The 22,826-nt window shown below is 36.7% G+C and overlaps 1 protein-coding gene across 1 annotated transcript in view; it reads left to right on the top strand.

Moving 5' to 3' along the window:
* LOC126377117 (octopamine receptor beta-1R-like) overlaps nt 1-22,826 on the top strand; it is a 106,182-nt gene that overhangs the window by 65,508 nt on the left and 17,848 nt on the right. The gene's annotated exons all lie outside the window — the stretch shown is intronic.

Raw genomic sequence — 22,826 nt, 5'->3', positions numbered from 1 at the left:
GAGGCCTGTGCCCAGCCGTGGGACGTATATAAGCTGGTTATGTTAAATGTATGGTATGGTTATGTTATATAGCTATATTTCAGCATAACATAAATAGTCATATGCGTCCCACTTCCGGGCACGGGTCTCTCCTCAATGAACCGGAGGGAAATATAAACATTAAGTAAACAATTTGAAATCTTCGATAAACTGAATCTATAAACGTAAAATCTTTAAATTTACTTCTTTATTAAGAATACTTCGCCTTTTTCCCATCAACGCGGATATTTGCAGCTCGATTGAGAACCAAGTCATGCGTAAAACGGATCAAAGTACTCGAAAATGAGCAATAGTTCGGAAAGAAAGTAGATTATATGGAATCTAATTTGTGCTCCTAAACGGTTTGAATATAGATTGAAACCCGAAGGCGCTTTGCTGATTTTTTATTAAGATTACGAATTCAAAGGGCCATGGGAGATGGAAAAAATCGCCAAAGAACTCTCTGCTAGCAATAAATTAAGCTGTAAAAGATTTTTAATTTCCATTAATTTATTATTAAAGATTTTAACGTTTGAAAGGGATCCCAATTTAACTCTCTATATTTTTATTCATTAACATTCTATTTCTTTTTCTTATTAAAAAATCTTTAATTTTTTTTCCTATGCTGTAACATGGAATGCTTCAAAATTTGCCAGATAAGATGGCATACACACAACACGCATTTGCACTTTTTGCATTTTTTTTGTAAATTTTTTTTTTCGGCTGTCTGTCTACGGCAACGTAACGCTTGTGTATAAGGCGTCTAAGTTATAATTAGATCGAACTATAAAACTAAACGGTTAACAAATATAATATATATATATATATATTATAAACTCACGACTATATCCCAATTGGGGTAGTCAGACGTACATTCTAATTCATAAACTAAGTACATACAACCTGTCGACATTTCTGTTAGACCAACGTGATAGGTGGTGAGCCGTAAAGCCGTCTATAACGATCGACCAACATTAGTTAACATTCCAATCTTTAAGTAATTACTTATCTTTAATAAAACTGTCACCAGCAGTCCAATTATCCAAAAGCTTGCTTGTTTCTTGTACAACATAATTTATCAAACAATTTCTCCGGATATTCCCATGTTAATGTCGGCGATATCTTTTTATAACGCGGCCGGGTGCCGGCGAGCCTCAGTCAAAATAATAAGCGTCGTAATAGGGATAAACTTTTTTACTGCAACTTGGTGTAAAATGTGAAAGCAAGCGATGAAATTTGAGAAAAAAAAAAATTGTGTTGCGCGCAGGTTAACAACAGTCTCTTGTTTTTTGTAAAGTATGATTTGGGACGACTTTGATCAAGAATCTATCTACAGGTTATGTATGTTATGAGATCGTAACGAATACTAAGGGCGATGATTAAAAAAAATACTACCGGCAGCACGGTTCGCCGAAAACATGATACAACGAATTGTTAGATAAATAGAGATTTCGAATCTGTAATCACAAACCCCTTTATCACGGAAATGTTACGATACCAGATAATTTTCGTCAACCGACTCCAAAATATGGTTTAGTTATACGGAGACTTATAAGTAATACGTAAAGGCGATATACAAAACTGCGATGATCTTCAGTGCGAATATTCATCACTGCTATGCACGTTACAGCGAAGAAATAAATCATCGATACACTTTGCTTCAGGGAGCGCTCCGTCATACCCTTAATAAAAAAATCCAAGCCAAGCCAAGATGCTCGATTTTTTTTTAATAAGACAATCATCTATGCCATTCTGTCCTCTTTAATCTCGTAACTTGAGTCGTCTTCACAATTAAATAATCCGCGTGTAATGTCTCGCTTTACTGCCTGTCCCGGGACGGTTACACGCCGCACTGATACCGCGTCCAGCTTACGAGGGTCTTTACTAGTCAGGGAGGGGGGGTCTAGTCGGGATCTAGTGGGGGTCTATTGGGGGGTCTAGTGGGAGGGGGTCTAGGAGGGGGGGAGGGGTCTTTACTAGTCAAGAAAAGGAGTTAGGGGGTATGTTCAAGGTAGATAGGTAGTTGGTAGTCTTTGTTGGTCACGGTTATGGTTGTCATAATCATAATCATAAACTGCCTATAAACGTCCCACTGCTGGGCACAGGCCTCCCCTCAATCAACCGGAGGGGGTATGGAGCAAACTCCATCACGCTGCTCCACTGCGGGTTGGTGGAGGTGTTTTTTACGGCTAATAGCCGGGACCAACGGCTTAACGTGCCCTCCGAAGCACGGAATCATCTTACTTTTTCGGACAATCAGGTGATTCAAGCCTGAAAAGTCCTTACCAAACAAAGGACAGTCTCGATTCGACAATGTCCCCATCGGGAATCGAACCCGGACCTCCAGATCGTGAGCCTAACGCTCTAACCACTAGACCACGGAGGCTGTTATGGTTGTCACAGTAATAAAAACAACTTGAAATAAAACCACCTCATAAGGCGAAACCAAGCCGGTCCAATAGTTTTAATATCATACCATTTGTATTTCATTTTATTTGTTTTGTTTTTAATTCTTTATTATTTTTTAAAGATTAGTATATTTCTATAATATAACTGTCTATTTCTTTCTAATGCAAGTTTAAATTAAAATCTTACATGTACATGAATGCTACGATGTGCTACGAGCGGCTACGGCGCCCGTCGTAGCTAATGTCTACGACGTAGCACTTTACGATTTTTTTTACACCTCGTAAATTCACTACAATAGCTACAAAACCTAGTAAATATTTAATTTGCTCTAGTATTTTAGAGTGAATCGACAAGAAGAAAGCAATAGGGCTTCTTCGTCATGGCTTACCCTTTGTAAATTAACATTTTATCTACATTTGTCGATTAGTGATATTCTGTAACAAATCAATAATATTTAAGTAAGTAGGTAACACATTTCTCAAAATAGATTCCAAATCAAGTTCAAGCTACGAGTTTCTTCCAACTTTATGTGAAATTGGACAGTTTGACATACAACTTCTGCCAAGTTTCACTGAACTGTCAAAATAACGTATACCTATTTATTAAGTTTCGGGAGTTATGTAAATATCATTAGATGGATGATTCAGAAATATCCGGTGTTTACCTGATCTATTACTAGGTCTACAGGTTATATATGCTTCAACAACAAGAAAAAAATGTTACAATAGCTGGGCTTATCTCTGAAAGAAATCTCTTCCAGCCGATAATCAAATCAAATATACTTTATTGCACACAACATACAAAACAGATAATGTGAGTGGTGGCTTTAAGTGGTTATCACTTTTTATAATAATCCCGTTGAATTTTGTGTTTCCTATTTACTGTGCAATTTTGTTTTTTTCCCCAAGAACTTTCCACAAAAAGTTAGATACTTAAGTAAAAAATAGAAATGATTGATATCAGTAAAGACGTTCTAATGGTTACGCGTGAGCATTATAATCTAATCTTATCTAGCGTACAAGATCCCACTGCTGGGCAAAGGCCTCCCCTTCCTCATTATAATACAGGGTATTATTAGTGACATAGTGGAAAATATTCTTGTTATTAAATCAGAATTATGGGCTGCATCATCTCTCTGAGTATTCAAAATGGTGTCTTACCAAATAAGATGAAACAGAAACATTTTTGGAACGATATTTTCAATTAATTATCATTACCAGGAAACCAGATAAAATATAATTTATGTAGTTGGCGCTACGTGCAACTAATTACCTTGGTAATTAACCGAGATAAAGTTTAAACAACACTTCAGTGTTCTGGCCAGACTTGAACTGAACTTTGTTCTACTAAATATAGAGTTCATTGCAATGCTCTGAAGTCAAAACTATTTCTTAAGAGAATTTGAAGACATTACTGTTATACTTATAACAAAGAGACTTAATTTACATAAACCCACGCCTATTTCCCACCGGGGTAAGCAGTGACTATGGAATTCCATTTGGTTCCATCCTGACAAACTTCTCTTTTTACAAGGTGATCATTTGTTTTAAATCTGTTTTCAGTTATTTATTTTATACCGGACTAAATACTTTACCTTGTAACAAAAAATAAACATCTTTTGGCATCTTTTTAATATCTTCTATGTCTATATCAACTTTTACTGAGTTTACTCCAAAAATAGATCGGGTTGTTCTTGTTTCGCGCAAAAACAATTTTATTCACAAAATTCTTAACTCAAGGGACAGTTAAGGAAAGTTTGTTTTTAATCTTTTTCCATCACAAGCTTGCGAACTTCAATGTTGAATGCCGTGGGAGGTCGAACAACAAAATTTTTGTCTAAAAGTACGCGTGTGTTGCTTAGGTAGCAATTATTATCTAATCTGTGGTTTGGCGGAGCACAAATAACCCAATCGACAATCGAATCTTGGACCTCTTGGTAGTTGTGGTCGAGTCGTGCCCAAACCACAGAGCTCATCGACAAGAATGTTGTTATATCTTCACCTATTGGTATACAATGTGTTAGTGGTATCTTAACGAAAACTTTGATGGGTGATTCAGACCATGATTCCGAGTTGATATCAAGCGAATTTTCCGTCGCAAAAGTATGGAACTGAAAATAATTTAAAAAGCATAAGGGTTGGTTTATGAACACAGACAGACATATATTATATAGTGTTGTATAGAAACAATAGGTGTATACAAAAACATTATGAATTATCCGAGAGGAAATTCCACTTGTTATCAACTCAGATAGATCAGATTTAAAATATACTTAGTCTGCGCTACAAAGAAGGTCCCGCGGCCGCCGCGGCGGCGCTAGTGTGGCATATTCTGCCTAGAATTATTATGACTTGTCAATTAGTTCCATTAAAATCTGTAGACTTCTTTCGTACCACACACCTTATTTTAGACTTCATATTTATTATCTTTAGTCTTTGTTTTGTGATAAGGCCGGTATGTTTTGAAATATAAAAGAAAAAGTGAACGCCTATACCCAACAGCGGGGTTTTGTAGGTAAGGTAGAATAAAATAGAAATTATTTATTTCAGATAATAGTAGGTATAGGTACACAGTAGGAATGAACATGATAATTAAATTTTTATTTCTAAAAAGAGACGTCTGCTCAGCAAAATGTTGTGACACTTCGACAATATTAAAAATACTAAAAAATAAAAAGCTTTAATCTAAACAATAATCAAACAAATTAAAATTAATTAGCTGTGTCAATAAAGTGTGGATTACAATTCATGTACACCCTGGTGTTTAGTAAGCTGTTTTTTAGGGAATAAATAAGCGAAATAATTTATAATTTTTAACACCAGTCACATGTTTTCCTCCAAAAAGAAATTGGTAACCTTTTTCTAAAGGCCTTTAACTGATAAAAAATCTCGGAGCCACGTAATAGATGGCTGCAATCCTGATCCAGACCACAAACACTTTTTCAGGAAGAATAATGGCGGTGGTAGGTTATTTCGGCAAATACAACCTCAAAGCTGTTGTGGGCTATGAGGGTTTCTACGCGTATTGTCAAACACACACTGAGTATTATGCGATTATTAATTAAACAAAACAAAAAAATACCTCACCTGTGAAATAATAATCAACTCCATCATTCGTCTTCCTTCTGCCCTTATTCTACGGTCGGCATAATATTCTTCTTCCATAAAAAAAAACAAACAGTAAAAAATATTAATAAAATATATTTTTAAATTAAGAATCAATTTCATCCCCCTGGTCTTATCTCACTATACACACAATATGTATTCCATAAAAAGAATTCTATAAAAAAAATAACAATTTTAAAAGCGCACGCTGAGCGGAAGAATGCAGTGCGCTTTGACCTTTTAAACATTCCAATTTCAAATACCAGAAAACTTTAAAAACAATAATTATTTTTTCTCCCACAATAGTCTCCCTTGAAGTAAATCAGCATTTTGTTTCATTGAAATAAATGCCTTTTGTTTTCACCATTATCTTTTGTTCATTAAAACTTTCCGCGTTGAAACACTTTTCAGGGTTCAGTGAAAGGGTGACATTTACATTTTTTTAATTAGCAACGAGGTATTCCTGTTACGTTTCTTGTAACACTGGGGTAATTATAAAAGTAACTTTATGTTTGTTCTACCTTTTGCATATTATCTGGAGATCCATAAAGAATTCGTTTATTATCTTCATTACGACGATTGTAACTGTAATAAATGGAAGACCAGCTACGTTGTATTTTTTACCGGTTGAGAACTCCTGCGCACCCCATTTGTCCAAACAAGTAGCGAACGCCATCTGAGGCATATCTACTATAAGCCTCGACAAAAAGAAATAGATTTATTCCCTGTACAGATTCAGGCATATGTAGCACATATATAAACTCACGCGTATTTCCTACTTTTTTTTTGACGTGACTTATTGTAGATTTGCCGCAGACGGCATTAACTACTTGGCCGGACAAATGGGGAGCGCTGAAGGCTCTCACCCGGTGTATTTCCTACCGCAGTAAGCAGAAACTTTGGAATTCAATTTGCTTCGATCCCGACACACTTCTCTTGCTTCTTCCACATTTAACAATTCTTGGGTCGTACTAAACATTTTTTAAGAAAATCTCCTATTTTCTCAATATAATATTTGGTTCTTTAAATAACACATGCATATGTATTAATAATAATATAATAATATAAATATTTGCACACCTGCTTGCAGGTTGAATACATGCACTATTTTACTTAGAATAAGAATAAGAATAAAATAAATTTATTGCCAGAATAAGATCTTGTGCAATAAAATATTATTGATTGATTGATTGAAGATCTTTAACTCTGCGTTCTTGCAAATAAATTATTGATTATGATTATGACGGCATATGTGGTAGTAATTTTGTACTTCGCGTACAAACTTCATGGCTACCAACCTACGAAGGAAAAGTTCGTAACTTGCAGAATCATAACATGACTGTTTAATCGTTTCTTTCGCGCGTTGGCGCGTTAATTATAAGTTTGGTACGCCTGTTTAGGCGTACCAAACTTATAATTAACGCGCCAACGCGCGAAAGAAACGACAGAACTAGTTAGCAAAACTAATGAATACCCGTAACGAATTTTGATAGTTAAAAGTTCGCTATACTTAATTTAAAGTCTAGCATCTTGTTAATTAGTGATGAAGTTGTAACATTCCGTGACCTTTATAGGTAGAGGTGTATGTTTTTCTGTTATTACATAAAAAAAATATTTGTTTCTGAAAAAATAATAAGAAAGCAGCATAAGTTCACGCTTAACAAAAAAACTTGGTCAAACGTTGGTACTTAAGTCGTCATGTGATGGATATACCTCTGGTTTGTTACTCATCCTACCTATGCAATGTTGTAGTATATTTATGGTTGTAATACATAGCAAACATATATAAAATAGCCTATATACGTTCCACTGCTAGGCACAGCACAAGCCTCTGAGCTCCTCAATCAACTGGAAGGGGTATGGAGCATACTCCACCACGCTGCTCCACTGCGGGCTGGTAGAGATGGTTTTAGGCTAATAGCCGGGACTGAACGACTTAACGTGCCCTCCGAAGCACGGAATCATTTTAGGTGATTCAAGCCTGCAAAGTTCTTACCAAATAAAGGACAGTCTCACAAAGTGATTTCGATAATGTCCCCATCGGGAATCAAACCTGGACCTCCAAATCGTGAGCCTAACGTTTTAACCACTAGACCACGGAGGCTGTTTAATAATTAAGGGTAGATAGTAATTTGTCATTATTATTTTAAGCATGCAGTTGTTAGTAGCCAATGTATCTCACAAAATGCGAGGTTGGCTGTTCACAATGCAGTACTTGTCCCTACACTGAAGTACGGTAGTGAATGTTGGGTATGGCAAAGAAAGCATGAAAGTAGGATTAATGCCGTAGAAATGAAGTCATTGCGGAACATCTGAGGTCTTAAATTGAGTGATAGAGTGAGAAACAGTGTGATCGAGGGAAATGTAGTGTAAAACAAGATATAGTAACTACGATTGAGAAGGGAATGTTAAGTGGGTTTGGACACGTAGAGCGGATGAAGGATAATGGGATTACGAAAGTGGTATATAAAGTTGTTAAATTTGGTGGTAGGGCTGGCAGAGGAAAATATAAGTACATTGACCAAATTGGAGATCTCCTTGGAAAAGGTTCAGTACGATCTACTTTAAACCGGCGTGCGTGTATGAAACGATTGATGAATGTGGAGGAAGCAAGAGAAGTGTGTCAGGATCGAAGCAAATGAAATGCCATAGTCTCTATTTACCCCGGTGGGATATATGCTACAATCTCGTCTTGCTTTGATAAGCAAGGGCAGGGCGCTTTTTCAAACAAAGGCAAATTTATTAATGCGGTCCAGTTTCAAACAAATCGTATAGTAATCGTTTGTCACGCCGTAGATTGGTTGACAGTTTATGCATGTACGTATTAATTGAATTTAGACATAAAAACATGAATTTTCTGACATGAAATGGAATTTCCTGTGTTAGAATAATGGTCTGAATCATCCCTTAGAGTTTTCGTTACGGTGTCACTAATATCTTGTATTAAGTCCAGTCCGAGGTAGGTTGTAGTAGGTATGTGTAGGCAGATAGATACATGTAGGTAGGTACTAGGTAGGTGACATGGCAGTCGTGTCGTAAAGTTACATAACTTTGAGCAAGAAAATATCACTAATGTTATTACCACTTCCATTCCGTTTTCAGTTGGTAATTAATTTTAGTTATGCATCTTGTTCATTAGTACGAGCGCATCTCAAGGTTGTGCGATGAAAATACGATTATTCGGTACCTAATTGAGTGCTACTTTGTTAAGTGGAATTTAATATTTAGTATTTTCGGGTACGACTTATTCGAACTAAGTGGATTCTTCAAGGTTGACTTTTCTTTGGCTTTGACTAATTACATGAAATAGTTTTCGTTACGATGTCACTAACACTAAAATTAATATTGAAATTAGCTAAATATAAGTACCCAATATGTACCGTTTTAATTATTTGAATAGCTCTTGTGGTATTTAAAAAGCGATAAGTAGACGAAACGGAAAAAGGTTCCTTTTAAATTTCAGAATTTTCAATTCATTAGCTAAAATACTTAATCTAAAACACACAGACTTACCTTACTTAATAAATGTACATTTAAATATTAATTTTACCGTCTTTAAGTTTTTCCACTCGCTTACACGACAAAGGCACTTCAAGAAATTCGAAATTAATCCACTGACTGAAGAATTAAAAGAAAGAATTTCCCATCTAAGTAGTCAAAGCCTTCTGTAGTCAGCGGGAAGTGAGCTGTTGAATTAGAAAGGTTCTTTCTGCTTGTCTCCTGAGCAGGTTTTATTAAAAGTAATGATCTGGGCGCAGATGCCCGGTTGGATGGATGTCTCATTGTCGGCGAGTTTGCGGGTTTACGTATAGACAGCACGCAAACATGAACACATATTAACATTATTACATTTCATACATACATTTACATTATTAATCATGTATAAGCAGTTTTCACTAACACAGTTAACGGCCTCCGTGATCTAGCGGTTGAGCGTTGGGCTCACGATCCGGAGGCCCCGGATTCGAATCCCGGTGGGGACATGTCACAAAAATTTGTGATCCCTAGTTTGGTTAGGACATTACAGGCTGATCACCTGATTGTCCGAAAGTAAGATGATCCGTGCTTTAGAAGGCACGTTAAGCCGTTGGTCCCGGTCACTACTTACTGATGTAAGTATGTAGTCGTTACATGAGTCATGTCAGGGGGCCTTTGGCGGCTCAAAAATACCCTCGACACCAGGGTTGTAGAGGTTGGTATTCCACCTCACAACCAACTCGATAAGAAGAAGACTAACACGGATCGACTATTACAGGCGACGATCCGGCTTACCACGTATAACGTTGGTCTAACAGAATGCTCAGTGAGGTGTGGGTCTTAGATTTTAATACCATGTGATTTGCCCAGTTTAGTAGATTTCTGCCCAGTTGATGGCAGGCTCTCCCCCTATTACAGGGGACTTTTACATATCTGGCAAGGAGTGGGTATATGAACTACGGGGATATGTAAATATTGTATTTGTAAGTTGGATATCATTTTTGATAGTGAACTAACAATGCAGAAATCACTCGTAAAAATAAATAGCTTGTAAAATGAACCAAATACTGTGCTATTTTTGATATTTATCTACAAGAAACTGTTCGTTTATGAAGTCAGACAATAGTGTATTACAATGCCAATAACTATATTTTACTGAACATAAAAGAAACATTAAGATAACGGTTACTTACAGAGAAAGCAACACCCGCTATAACTTATGTAACAATTTCTGATCGGTTGCTCGAGAAACACCTTTATTTATAGAGCTAGGTAATGACAGGTTTCTCAGGGGAAGCGTATACCTAACCTGAAGATTTGACAGGTCCGGTTTTTACAGAAACGACTGCCTGTCTGACTTGCTGATTGCAAATAAAAAACAATTCCAACGTCCGTAAAGGATCTATCTCACTAGTACATTATAGTTGTATCACCAGCAAGAAATTATTTAGGATTCGGTTGCTGGAAACAAATTGGCTGCGCAACCTGGTGATATTATGACTTATAGTATAAAAATATTATATTTCAATTATTTATTTTTAAACACAGGATAAATAAGAAGGAAAAAAGGCACAACTCATTGTACCTTCTTTTTGACTTCATAAAATGGAAACCTGAAGGCTTAATGACTAAAATTGGGCCATCTCCCTGATAAATGACCTAAATGACATAACATAAGTTCACGACTGAATCCCGATTGGGGAAGTTGGAGGTACACCCACCGCAAGATGAACTAATTACCCACACTTCACCGAGCTTTCTGTTAGACCAAGAGTCGTACTGCCGTCAAATAAACCGTAATGACCTAAAACTTATTACATTATCCGGAAATTTTCTTCACGCGACACGGAGTTATTAAAAAATTGTATTGAAAAATACACTCAAAAAGAAAAAAATACATCGGAACGTCCGATTTACCGCTTTATAGATTGAACGAAACCTGTAGGTATAATCGCTGTAACTGGGTCATCTCCCTGATTAATGACCTAAAACTTGCAACGTTATCCGGGAATCGCTTTCTCCACTCGGAGATATTAAAACATGTCGCTTCGGGCCTCGCCTTAAATTAAATAAATCAAGGGTGGGTTTAAATGTGACGAACAATTAGTAAGTAGGTAATGAGTGTTGTAGGTAGGAGCTCGGTGGCGCAGCGGTAAACGCACTCGGTCTGCGATTGTTGAAGTTAAGCAACTTTCGCAAAGCCGGTCATAAGATGGGTGACCAAAAAAAAAGTTTTCCTCTTGAGCTCTTCCGTGCTTCGGAAGGCACGTTAAGCTGTTGGTCCCGGCTGCATTAGCAGTCGTTAATAACCATCAATCCGCACTGGGACCACTGGGACACGGAGACCGTATTGTATTTGCTTATCAGCCGAAAGGTCGCGTAGGTTTTGAACTTTTTTCTTCTATTATTGTTGTTTTAGCTACAAAACATACAAATTCTCGGTTCCTAATGACCGCAACGCTCCCGGTACTGATTGTGTGTATTGATTATAATCCATATCGACTTTATATAGAATTCACAAAGTTTTCCACGAGAGACCGAAGTAAAGAAGAAACTGTCACAATTCATATAATTTCAACATCGTCGCCTTAAAGCGAAAATCACGTAAGCGTCTTTTTGGAAAATCACATCGGATCTGATTTTTGTTAACAAAATATCGCAATAGCCAAGTTAGTTTCAAACTAGATAAAAATTGTGGTCTCAATTTGTATCTGACTAGAAACTAATTGAAAGAAATCGTAGTTTTGTTGAAGAAAATGACATCAGAATGTGATTTTTCAATAAAGCACTTACGTGGTTATCGCTATAAACCGGCGATATAAAGGTGTTATTCGTGCAATATGTGATGACATATTTCATAACACCGACACCCTCCGAGGTATTGAAATATAAATCTGTGTACAATATTGATTTCTTTACGTCGTAAAGGATAAGGAATATGTTAGTAGGTGATATTGGCAATATTTATAACGGTGTTTTATGAAACTGGATTTCGCTTTATACACCCTTCGGTTGACTGAGAGCAGGCTGGTGGCTAGCATAGGGTCATATTATGACCCAAAGCAATATTGCTATTTGACATTTGTTTGCATTGCGCACTTACTTTTATATGCGCAAATGTCAAATTGCAATATTGCTTTCTTAGATGAATTGCTTTGATGTGGCCATTTTAACCCCCCAGGTCTACATAGTAGTTGTTCCACAGAAGTTATTAGCCGCGTGTACAAAAGAAAAGAATTCCCGTTGGATACCTATTCTATCGCCATTCCTCTCTTCTTCCCGCCAAAACCTTCACCTCCTGATACGACACGACCTGCAAGACACACAACCGACCGACAAGAGCGCAGCTCTTAAATAAAGAGAGAGAGAGAGAGAAAGAGAGAGAGAGAAAGAGAGAGAGAGATACCTATTCTATGTTGTTTTCGGAACCGTTCTAAAGATAGCTTATATTGCTAACGGTACCTGCTATAGTTTAGCAATTCGTGACCTTCCTGTCTGTTGAAACACGTGTAAATCGATTGCAATGAAGTCTTTATCAGATATCGATTCGGAACTGGACAAATATAGACAAATTCACATTAGGAACGGCATTTAAAGTATACTTATATCTATAATACCTACCATTATCAATCAGTATTTATAGTTGAAGCGCCTTTCTTGTTAACATAAGATCGCCCGCACTTTATATTGTTTATCAAATCAAATCAACTGTATTGCACAGAACTAAATTTCAACAATCAGACATAACACGTGAATACAGTACAATTTCGGCGGCCTTATTGCTCTAGAGCAATTTCTTAACATTTACAAACAACTTGGATGCGGGATGGTGCAACAAGAAATAAATACCTAAAAGGAAACTAAACTTATTATAATAAAACTCTAGAGGTATACGTACAGTCATGAGCAATATAATGTACCCACTTTAGGACTCTGTAGCACTAATACATATACTAAAAAAAAATAAGTTTATTTATATTGTTAATAGATATAGAAAAGCGAGGACACAGGTATCTTGCATACCTACTAGTTAGGTCTTAGCCCTAGTCTATAAATTACTTTGTAAGCTGCTGAAATAAACATATTTTTTTAAACCACTGATTCATTATTACCACACACCGGACACTTCACTGAAAATTGGTCTACATTTTATATTTAAAAGCTTTTGTAATGGTTAGGTGACCTTTAAAGTATTAGGTATCTAAGCAGTAAAATGTAGGAGATACATAAAATCACTTTTCCTTTTCTTTTAAGGCTAAACAAAGAACACGGATTTCCACTTTCTACTATCTTGTTGCACCATTTTCACCTGATTTACTTCTTCATTAATGTCTTCATGACATTTTATTCGGTTTAGAACATTACCTAATAATTTAAAAAAATATATTTGTGATCAGTATCTTAAATTCAACTTTAAATTCCCCGAGAAGAAAAGATCCTTAAACACCTCGTTTTACACAGACACTACACATTGACGTTATCGTACACGTGCATCTGTGTGTGTGGTGTCTGGCGCCCATACGATGGAAGACTAAAGAAGACCGAGGGTTGGGGGGAAGGTTGCCGTTCTGCACCTTATTCTATGCTATTACTACTGGTAAACTTAACTTATTATTATTATTAATAGCCCTCAATGTCCCACTGCAGGGCAAAGGCCTCTCTTCCCTTCTTCCACTCCTCCCTGTCCCCAGCTTGTTCGTGCCACCGTTTCAAGAAGCGGTCTAACTCGTCGCGCCACCTTTTTCGTGGCCTTCCCCGACGTCTGACGGCATTTGCAGGAATCCACTCTGTAGCTTTTTTGGGCCAGAGGTCATCGGGCATTCAGGCAACATGTCAAACTTAACTTAAAATTAGAAAATGTCTGCAGAAACGTGGGCCGTTACAGTTATAATATATGTTATAAGGGCTAAAAATAGCTTGACAAATTGACAAGCCATGGTTGTACAAATAAGCCGAGTGAAATGTATAAATCAAGTTACCTGTAACACGCCTAGCGCCTGTTCCTGTCACAAGGAAGGTTTGTGAGCAAACTGAGTGACAGATTAAACGCGAAGTAAATTATAATCTAGCTGCGGTATTCTGTGCGAGTTTTGTTACTTATAATACTTGATAATAATAATAATACCAACAAAAACATTTTCATGTAAAACGGTGCCAAGACAAAATCATATCGATCGCAAAGTCAAAAAGCTATCAGATCTCATGAAGAGCCAAGCTTCTAACTCTACACGCCCTAACTATACAGGGTGTTAGTGACATCGTAACGAAAACTTTGAGGGGTGGTTCAGGCCACGATTCTGAGTTGATATCAAGTAGAAATTTCCGTCGCAAAAGTATGGATTGGAAAATAATTAAAAAGAAAAGAAAAATTTTCATGAATTTTTTGACACGAAATTCCACTTGATATCAACTCAGAATCATGGTCTGAACCATCCCCCTCAGTAGTCGTTACGGTGTCACTAACACCCATACCTACTTATATGGCTACCGTATGTACTTCTACGGGGTGTAAGTGTCATCGTAACGAATACTGAGAGGGATGATTCAGCTGATTATTCTGAGTTAATATCAAGTGGAATTTTCCATCGCAAAAGTATAGAATTGAAAATATTTAAAAAAAACTAAAAAAAAAAACATGAATTTTGCGACGGAAAATTTCACTTGATTTTAACTCAGAATCATGGTCTGAATCAACCCCCTCAGTATTCGTTACGATGTCACTAACACCCAGTATAAACCCTAAGTTCGTGCTCTACACGTAATAATAGATTATGACCAATAGACGAAGCGTATGCTATCTACGCAGCTAAACGGCGTGCAAGATAACCTAACATAACATAAACAGCCTATATACGTCCCACTGGGGTATGGAGCATACTCCACCACGCTGCTCCACTGCAGGTTGGTGGAGGTGTTTTTACGGCTAATAGCCGGGACCAACGGCTTAACGTGCCCTCCGAAGCATGGAATCATGTTACTTTTTCGTAAAATCAGGTGATTCAAGCCTGAAATGTTCTTACCAAACAAAGGACAGTCTCACAAAGTGATTTCGACAATGTCCCCATCGGGAATCGAACCTGGATCTCCAGACCGTGAGCTTAACGCTCTAACCACTAGACCACGGAGGCTGTTATGATTTGAAAGTTGGAAATCCGTGTTCTTTGCTTAGCTTTAAAAGATAAGAAAAAGTGATTTTACGTACCTATGTCCTACATTTTACCTAGTAAGTACCTTAAAGTTTACTCAAACATTACAAAAGTTTTTAAATATAGAATGTAGACCAAACTTTAGTTATAAAATAATTTACTTGTAGAGAATCATTCTCATAACTTTCAGTTTAATTAATACATGTTCAAACGTTCCTATTTTTAGACATAACCTAATTAATCCTCAATTTAAACACCGAATCCGTTCTTTATTGAATCCTCTGTACTTTTATCGTAATTAAGTAAACATTTTCTTTGTGTAAATTTATTTTGAGTGATCCCTTTGATGTAATTCATGAAAAAGGAGGATAATTTTTTATTTTTTTTACCGAAGGGCGGGCTAAATAAGTCTTGAGGGACATTTCAGGCGCTGTTTCGAAGGGTGTATGTAAATACATATTGCTAGGCCACTATCGGTAGTCTTTATCTATAGTTTAAATAAAAGAAATAATATCAATAACATATCGATATAGCAATACCTTAGGAACATATTATTATACTATCGGTACTATTAATAGTGTCGATAGTCCTTACAAAAGTCAGAAACAATACTGTCGATCCTACTGTCGGTCCTGCCTAACGGCCTCTGTGGTCCAGTGGTTGAGCGTTGGACTCACGATCCGGAGGCCCCGGGTTCGAATCCCGGTGGGGATATATCACAAAAAATATTTTGTGATCCCAAGTTTGGTTAGGACATTACAGGCTGATCACCTAATTATCCGAAAGTAAGATGATCCGTGCTTCGGCAGGCAAGTTAAGCCCCGGTTACTATTTACTGATGTAAATGAGTAATCGTTACATGAGTCATGTCAGGGGCCTTTGGATAGCTCAATGATAACCCTGACACCAGGGTTGATGACCCTGGTATTCCACCTCACAACCCACACGATAAGAAGAAGAGCTACCTACCTATCGTTATATTATAATTTTAATATGGAAATCGATATCTATCGGCAACAGTATTACACATTCCGACTCCCACTGTTGGGTTTGTTATTATAAGGATTAGACGTTTACAGCCAGAGGGCGAAGGGATCGTTTCTATTTATATTTTACACGTAAGTTTGTGCTAACAGTTTCTTATTTGTTTTGGTGTCATTGGATGGTTATAAAAGGGTACGTGTTTACCGTCGCTACGCAATCGTGGATATTTTTGACTGCCTTCGACAGTTTCCGAAATTACTTTCTCCTTGTTTCTTAATGTACCGTTACATGAATATACTCGACCAAATAATTTAAGACCTCGCAAGGCACTGGCCAAACTCCCTTCCCATCTAAAATTTGTAGACTCCGGCCCTCACTCAATGTCCGTTAGAATATATAATAAATTACCTAAATTCATAACTGAAATAGACCAAATACATCTCTTTAAATTGTCGTTAAAAAAATACTTAACTGAAAAAGCATTCTATACGCTGCATGAGTTTTTTAACGAATCTATGAAGTACTGATAATTGTAAATGTAGCTATCTTTTATTCTTATTTTATTTTTTAACATGATCTTTACTATTTTTTCTTTAAATTTTAAGCTGTTGTAGTGCCCTTACAGGGTTCCTGTTTGTACTTTCTTTTATTTTTAAGACCTTTGTAAAACATCAGGAATGCAATAAATATCTTATCTTATCTTATCTTAACTTACCTCGACAATCATCGTATTCCCGAATACATACAAATTCAATTTTTTAGGTCCATCAATTATTAGATTTACCGTTTATCAGAATTTGAATTCGGAACGAAGTACGTAAGTTCACCAAAAACAAAATAGATAGCGTTGTTCAGTTTAATCGTGATAATTACCTATTTTTTCATTATTCGGGTACATAATTATTCCAAAATACAATGTAGTATCAGTAGCATATGTAAAAATAATTGTTGCTTAATATTTCACATTATGGATCAAATTATGTATAGAACTATGTTGCTACCTATATTGCTTCTCTTTAATTGGATCAGAATTATATGGGTGGAAAATGTAATTGTGCCTGGGTGTAATAAAAAGGGTCATAATTTACACCCAAAAACAAAGATGGAAGGTGGATATGTCTGTTATCCATGAAATTAGAAGAAAAAACTTTACAGCCCCATCTACATTGATTTTGAGGAACATCAAATAAAGATGTTTTTGATTTTTGGATTTGATTTAAAATCTGAATACAGGCGTGATGTATATATGAATGTATGATATATTCCACCAACATTCCACAAACTAGTCAGCTTTAGTAATTAGTCAATCGACCTCGTTTCAAACACCTGAACTAATAGTTTAACTTTGACTAAACTGTTTGAGTTCGCACAACTCAGATTGGTTGGACTATAAGGGCCCTGTCTCACAGGACATTATTTTTGACGTGACTTATTGTAGATTTGCCGCAGATGGCATTAACTACTTGGCCGGACAAATAGGGAGCGCTGAAGGCTCTCACCCGGTACAACGTTTAAGACAACAGGCCTGAGGCTACCCAGTTGGGCGCGAACCTCGGCTCAGGGCGTCGTCTGAGAGGAAAAACATTTGAAAGAATTAATTGACCTTAGTGAGTCGATAGCGATAAGCGCTGATTGAGGGAAATCGTCGACCACGCCGGCGGGGTCGGTATCGGGGTCCTAATCTCACAGGAAACAAAGGTAGCGCAACCACAGTCGCGCAACAAAATGTATAAACGCTATCTCACCTGGGGCCTATTTAATAAAACGTACAATTGTAAATTACAATGACAATTTGATGTACATTGCGGAGTGTGTGATCACGATTATTTTGCAATTTCATATTAGCTACGTAATGAACATCAAATTGTCGTTGTAATTTACAATTGTAAGTTTTATTAAACAGGCCTCTGGTGTCTTATTGGTTGAGTCAGGTGCCAACTGTTTGTTTCTGGCTCGACTATGGTGTCCTATTTTTTTTATGTGACTTATAGCATAACTACTTGGCCGGAAAGGTGTCCTAGTGACATAAGGTTTAACTTATCAGAGAGTATACGACCCAGATGACCTTTAAGGCACCTTTCATCCTGAACAAGTCGAAAAACTGAACAAATTATACAGGGTGTTAGTGACATCGTAACGAATACTGAGGGGGATGATTCAGACCATGATTCTGAGTTAATATTAAGTGGAATTTTCCGTCGCAAAATTCACGATTTTTTTTTAGTTTTTTTAAATTATTTTCAATTTTATACTTTTGCGATGGAAAATTCCACTTGATATTAACTCAGAATAATCAGCTGAATCATCCCACTCAGTATTCGTTACGATGACACTTACACCCCATACAAGTACATACGGTAGCCATACAAGTAGGTATGGGTGTTAATAACACCGTAACGAATACTGAAGGGGATGATTCAAACTATAATTCTGAGTTGATATCAAGTGGAATTTCCTGTCGGAAAATTCATGAAAATTTTAGTGTTCTTTTTAATTATTTTCCGTTCCATACTTTTGCGATCGAAAATTCCACTTGATATTAACTCTAAATCACGGCCTGAATCATCTCCCTCAGTATTCGTTACGATGTCACTAACACCCTGTATAATGATTTCGGTTTGCTCCTTACGAATTTTGATATTGCGTCTAAATGTAGAAGTCTGCGGACCACAACATAAGCTCAGGGCTATATTTCCAAATCAGGTGGTCAAAGGTATATCACACACACTCATACACACACCCTCGCACACACAACACCTTATCACTTTATGTTTAACTTTTTACTTTTGTAATAAGTTTTTGTTTAAATTGTAACCCTTGGAAGCAGCGTAGTCACTCCCAACACGAGCACACCGAATTGTTTATTGGGAAGTCCACAATTTTGTTTATTATAAAATACTGGAGAAAAATAAGTTTATTTATTATTATTATTACTCTCTGATTGAGGAGCTCGGTGGCGCAGCGGTTAACGCGCTTGGTCTGCGATTGTTGAAGTAAAGCAACTTTCGCAAAGGCCGGTCATTGGATGGGTGACCACAAAAAAAAAAGTTTTCATCTCGAGCTCCTCTGTGCTTCGGAAGGCACGTTAAGCCGTTGGTCCCGGCTGCATTAGAAGTCGTTAATAACCATCAATCCGCACTGGGCTCGCGTGATGGTTTAAGGCCCGATCTCCCTACCCATCCATAGGGAAGGCCCGTGCCCCAGCAGTGGGGACGTTAATGGGCTGATGATGATTATCTTTTTATTATATCAATCGCAAGATGTAAATACCTATTATTATTACATTTATTTGTATGTATATATGTTTGTATATTTTATATTTAGTTGTAGATATAAGTAAGTAAGTCTATTATATTAATTGTTGCGATGTATGTTTATGTTTATTATGTGCGATTGATGTTATGTATATATTATTGTGTATGCTTGTACACGCTATCTGACATCTCCTCGTTAATATTTCACTCTCACAGGCCTACTGGAAGAAATTTCTGTTAGAAATAAGTTGTGCCTTTTGTCTCTTCTCATGTTGTCCTGTGTAAAATTAATTATTAAATAAATAAATGAACTAAGCAGCCACGCATTCGAGCATTCTATTGGACCAACGTGGTCGTGGTGGAGGTGGTTGGTGGTGAGCCGTATCTACAAAGTAGCCTGCAGAAAGCTTTTTTTAAATATAGACACATAAGACATTATAAAGCAAAGCAAATCTCATAGTCTGTATACAATACGAGTACAATACAGTATTTTTCTAGCGTACATAAAGTATACAAAGCTGAAATGCAGGGCGTGCTTCCAGTTTTCATCTGAAAGCACTTTTAGGAAGCCACCGGAGCCATACACAGGCTTTTAAATCTAGTTTCCTTTTCAACCAACACAGCTTTGCGAAGAGGAAGCCGCGTTAGTGAAGGGAACCACTGAATCAGTGAACTGAATCAAAATTGTACACCTCCCACGAACTGCCTCCAATTGCCATATTAAAACGAGTTGATTCACTTTGACCGCGTTTTATTTCATTTTAAATACTTTATACTTACTTAAGTTTATGGATTGTGTTCTATAGTTTTAATAACCATTGTACAGCGCCTTCTATTTTTTTTTTGGGAACGCTGCATAGAAAGTCCCTCATTGCGTTACAACATTATCATGAAAAATATTTTACGTATATTTCCTGGTTTCGCTTATGTTTTATCTCTGTTAATTTTACAACATAAAACCTATAATTATATATTTGATTAAGTTGTCGTGACGCAGATATTGTTGTAAAATATATTACTCAAACACATATCTTAGGTAAGTAAGTATATAGTGTACGGTACTAGGTGTACCGAACTTGTATAATTCTATAGGATTGTAGCACTGTTGTGGGTCCACTAATACACTACTTCAATGACACGCACTGGTTACTGATAATTTTTAATTTATTATTAAATTGAGGAGCACAATGTCGTTGTTCTAAGAGTTGGTAGCAGAGGGAGAGAACAGAATTGCCATATTAAAATATAACAAAAAAGCAAATTTTGTTGGGTTGGCAACCCAACAATGACATATAGAAGAAGAATAACATATAGAACCATGAGAATAATCTTTCATATCATATAAAATGACATCGGTCACTGAACTGATTCATTTACGCGTCACTCATTTTAGGTACATCCTTATTTTACGTGCAAACAATGTTACTGAGTGTTTACATAGAGGCGAAGTTTGGCAGCCTTTCTTTATGGGGATTAGCCTTGAAATGCTTTGTTGGTGGTTCACGTGTAGAGAAAAATGTGGATTTAAATGGCGACGGGCTGAAGAACGTAGTTTGCAGGCATTGTACTCTGTTAGAATAGATAGTAAAAGCTTTTTGATCTTTCTCCCTTTAGTTAACAATGAAATATGTACTATTAGTCTGTATTTATAGAGTACCTATATTTATTTAATGTCTTTTTGGTGGTGCTACTGTATTATTTAGAAGATAGCCGTGGTCGTATGCCAATCTGTCCTAAGAGTTTGTTTATCACGGCATGCGAACACGGCGATCTCCTAAACATTATTATTCGGAAGAATTTCAGAGATATTTCTTGCTTCATACATTATAGAGCGTTAGTTTTCCGTAGTCGCGTTTTAGTTTTTAAACTAAGTGTATTTTTATTGCCTGGGGGTTTCGTGAAAATTATAACAGAATGTGATTTTTCAAAACGGCGTTTTCGAGGTTTTCACAACAGATAAATACAAACATTTGGCACAAACCTCGTCTATCTAACGTGTAGGTACGATAACTTGCAAAAGTCGATACGATAGGTTGCACTTAAGACCTCCTGGTTACATGTCGTTTCTGTAATAGACCAAAAACATAAATTTTATAATTATGACAACTAATGATTCATAATTTCAGCACTGTTTATAAATAATTCGCTGGGCTCAGTGACTGTACTTTTGCTCTTTGATTGTACGTGAAAATGTACAATTTTGTTCAATAGGAAAGGAAAAATCAATATGAGCGTGAATAAAGTGTCGGAAACTATCGGTTAGGGAAAGTTTTCACTAAACTTGCAAACGAGTAGAAAGTTGGGCAGTTGTTATGTTTCCATTGTGAAATCGCATTTTTACTCTACTATTTGATTATATTGTTTAAAGCTCAACCCACACAGTATTTCGCGCTTTGATTTCTGTTTTAACGGGTGCAAGAAAATGCTAACATTATATTATTTTTGCGGCATATGTCGTTAACTATTTGGCTGGACAAATGGGGAGCGCTGATGGCTTTCACTCGGTACAAAATTTAAGTCAACAGCTCAGGTGGGCGCGAAGCTCTACTCGCTGAAAACTTTTTTTTTGTGGTCACCCATCCAATGACCGGCCTTTGCGAAAGTTGCTTTACTTCAACAATCGCAGACCGAGCGCGTTAGCCGCTGCGCCACCGAGCTCCTCTTAATATAAGGTATTATCATATATTAAGGTATTATCAAGGGTAAACTTGTTGAAGGTTAATTTTATAATAGTCTTAACGTGGAACACCCTTTCCTAGTCAACTCCTAAAGCAGTGTAGCATTTAAGATTTAATATGCAGGCAGTGAGCGTTGGGGCGCGGTGCTACGCAATTGTTATAAATAGCATAATGTGTGCTCGGACCTATCAAGGCCGGGAACTTAGAATACATATTTTATTCTCTAGGCCGTATGCTGGAATAAAACTTGTCGCTTAAGGGCTTATCTGTATTGATACTTTGTCACTGTAATATAACCTCCGTGGTCCAGTGGTTGAGCGTTGGGCTCACGATACGGAGGTTCCGGGTTCGATTCCCGGTGGGGACATATCACAAAAAAGTACTTTGTGGTCCCTGGTTTGGTAAGGACATTATAGGTTGATCACCTGATTATCCGAAAGTAAGATCCGTGCTTTGGAAGGCACGTTAAGACGTTGGTCCCAGTTACTACTTACTGATGTAAATAAAGTAAGTAAATCGCTAACCTTATAATAACCTTCTTTATGAACCTTCTAATACCTGGTAACTTCTGTATGTCAATGGGTTCTTGTTGTAAAAACGTATACATTGCCCCTTAAAAGATTTTGTGATTTTATGCAATCGACTGATAAATAATTGTTATTTTGATTTGATTTTGACTGATATGTAGCATGTTTAATTTTGTTCCGGGTATTAACAATCACTATTTTTCTTAAAACAATCATATTATGTTTTTTT

This window comes from Pectinophora gossypiella, chromosome 22 (genome assembly GCF_024362695.1).
Source record: "Pectinophora gossypiella chromosome 22, ilPecGoss1.1, whole genome shotgun sequence".
NCBI lineage: Eukaryota > Metazoa > Arthropoda > Insecta > Lepidoptera > Gelechiidae > Pectinophora > Pectinophora gossypiella.
The sequence above is the reverse complement of the archived record's forward strand: the minus strand, read 5'-3'. Positions and strand labels throughout refer to the sequence as shown.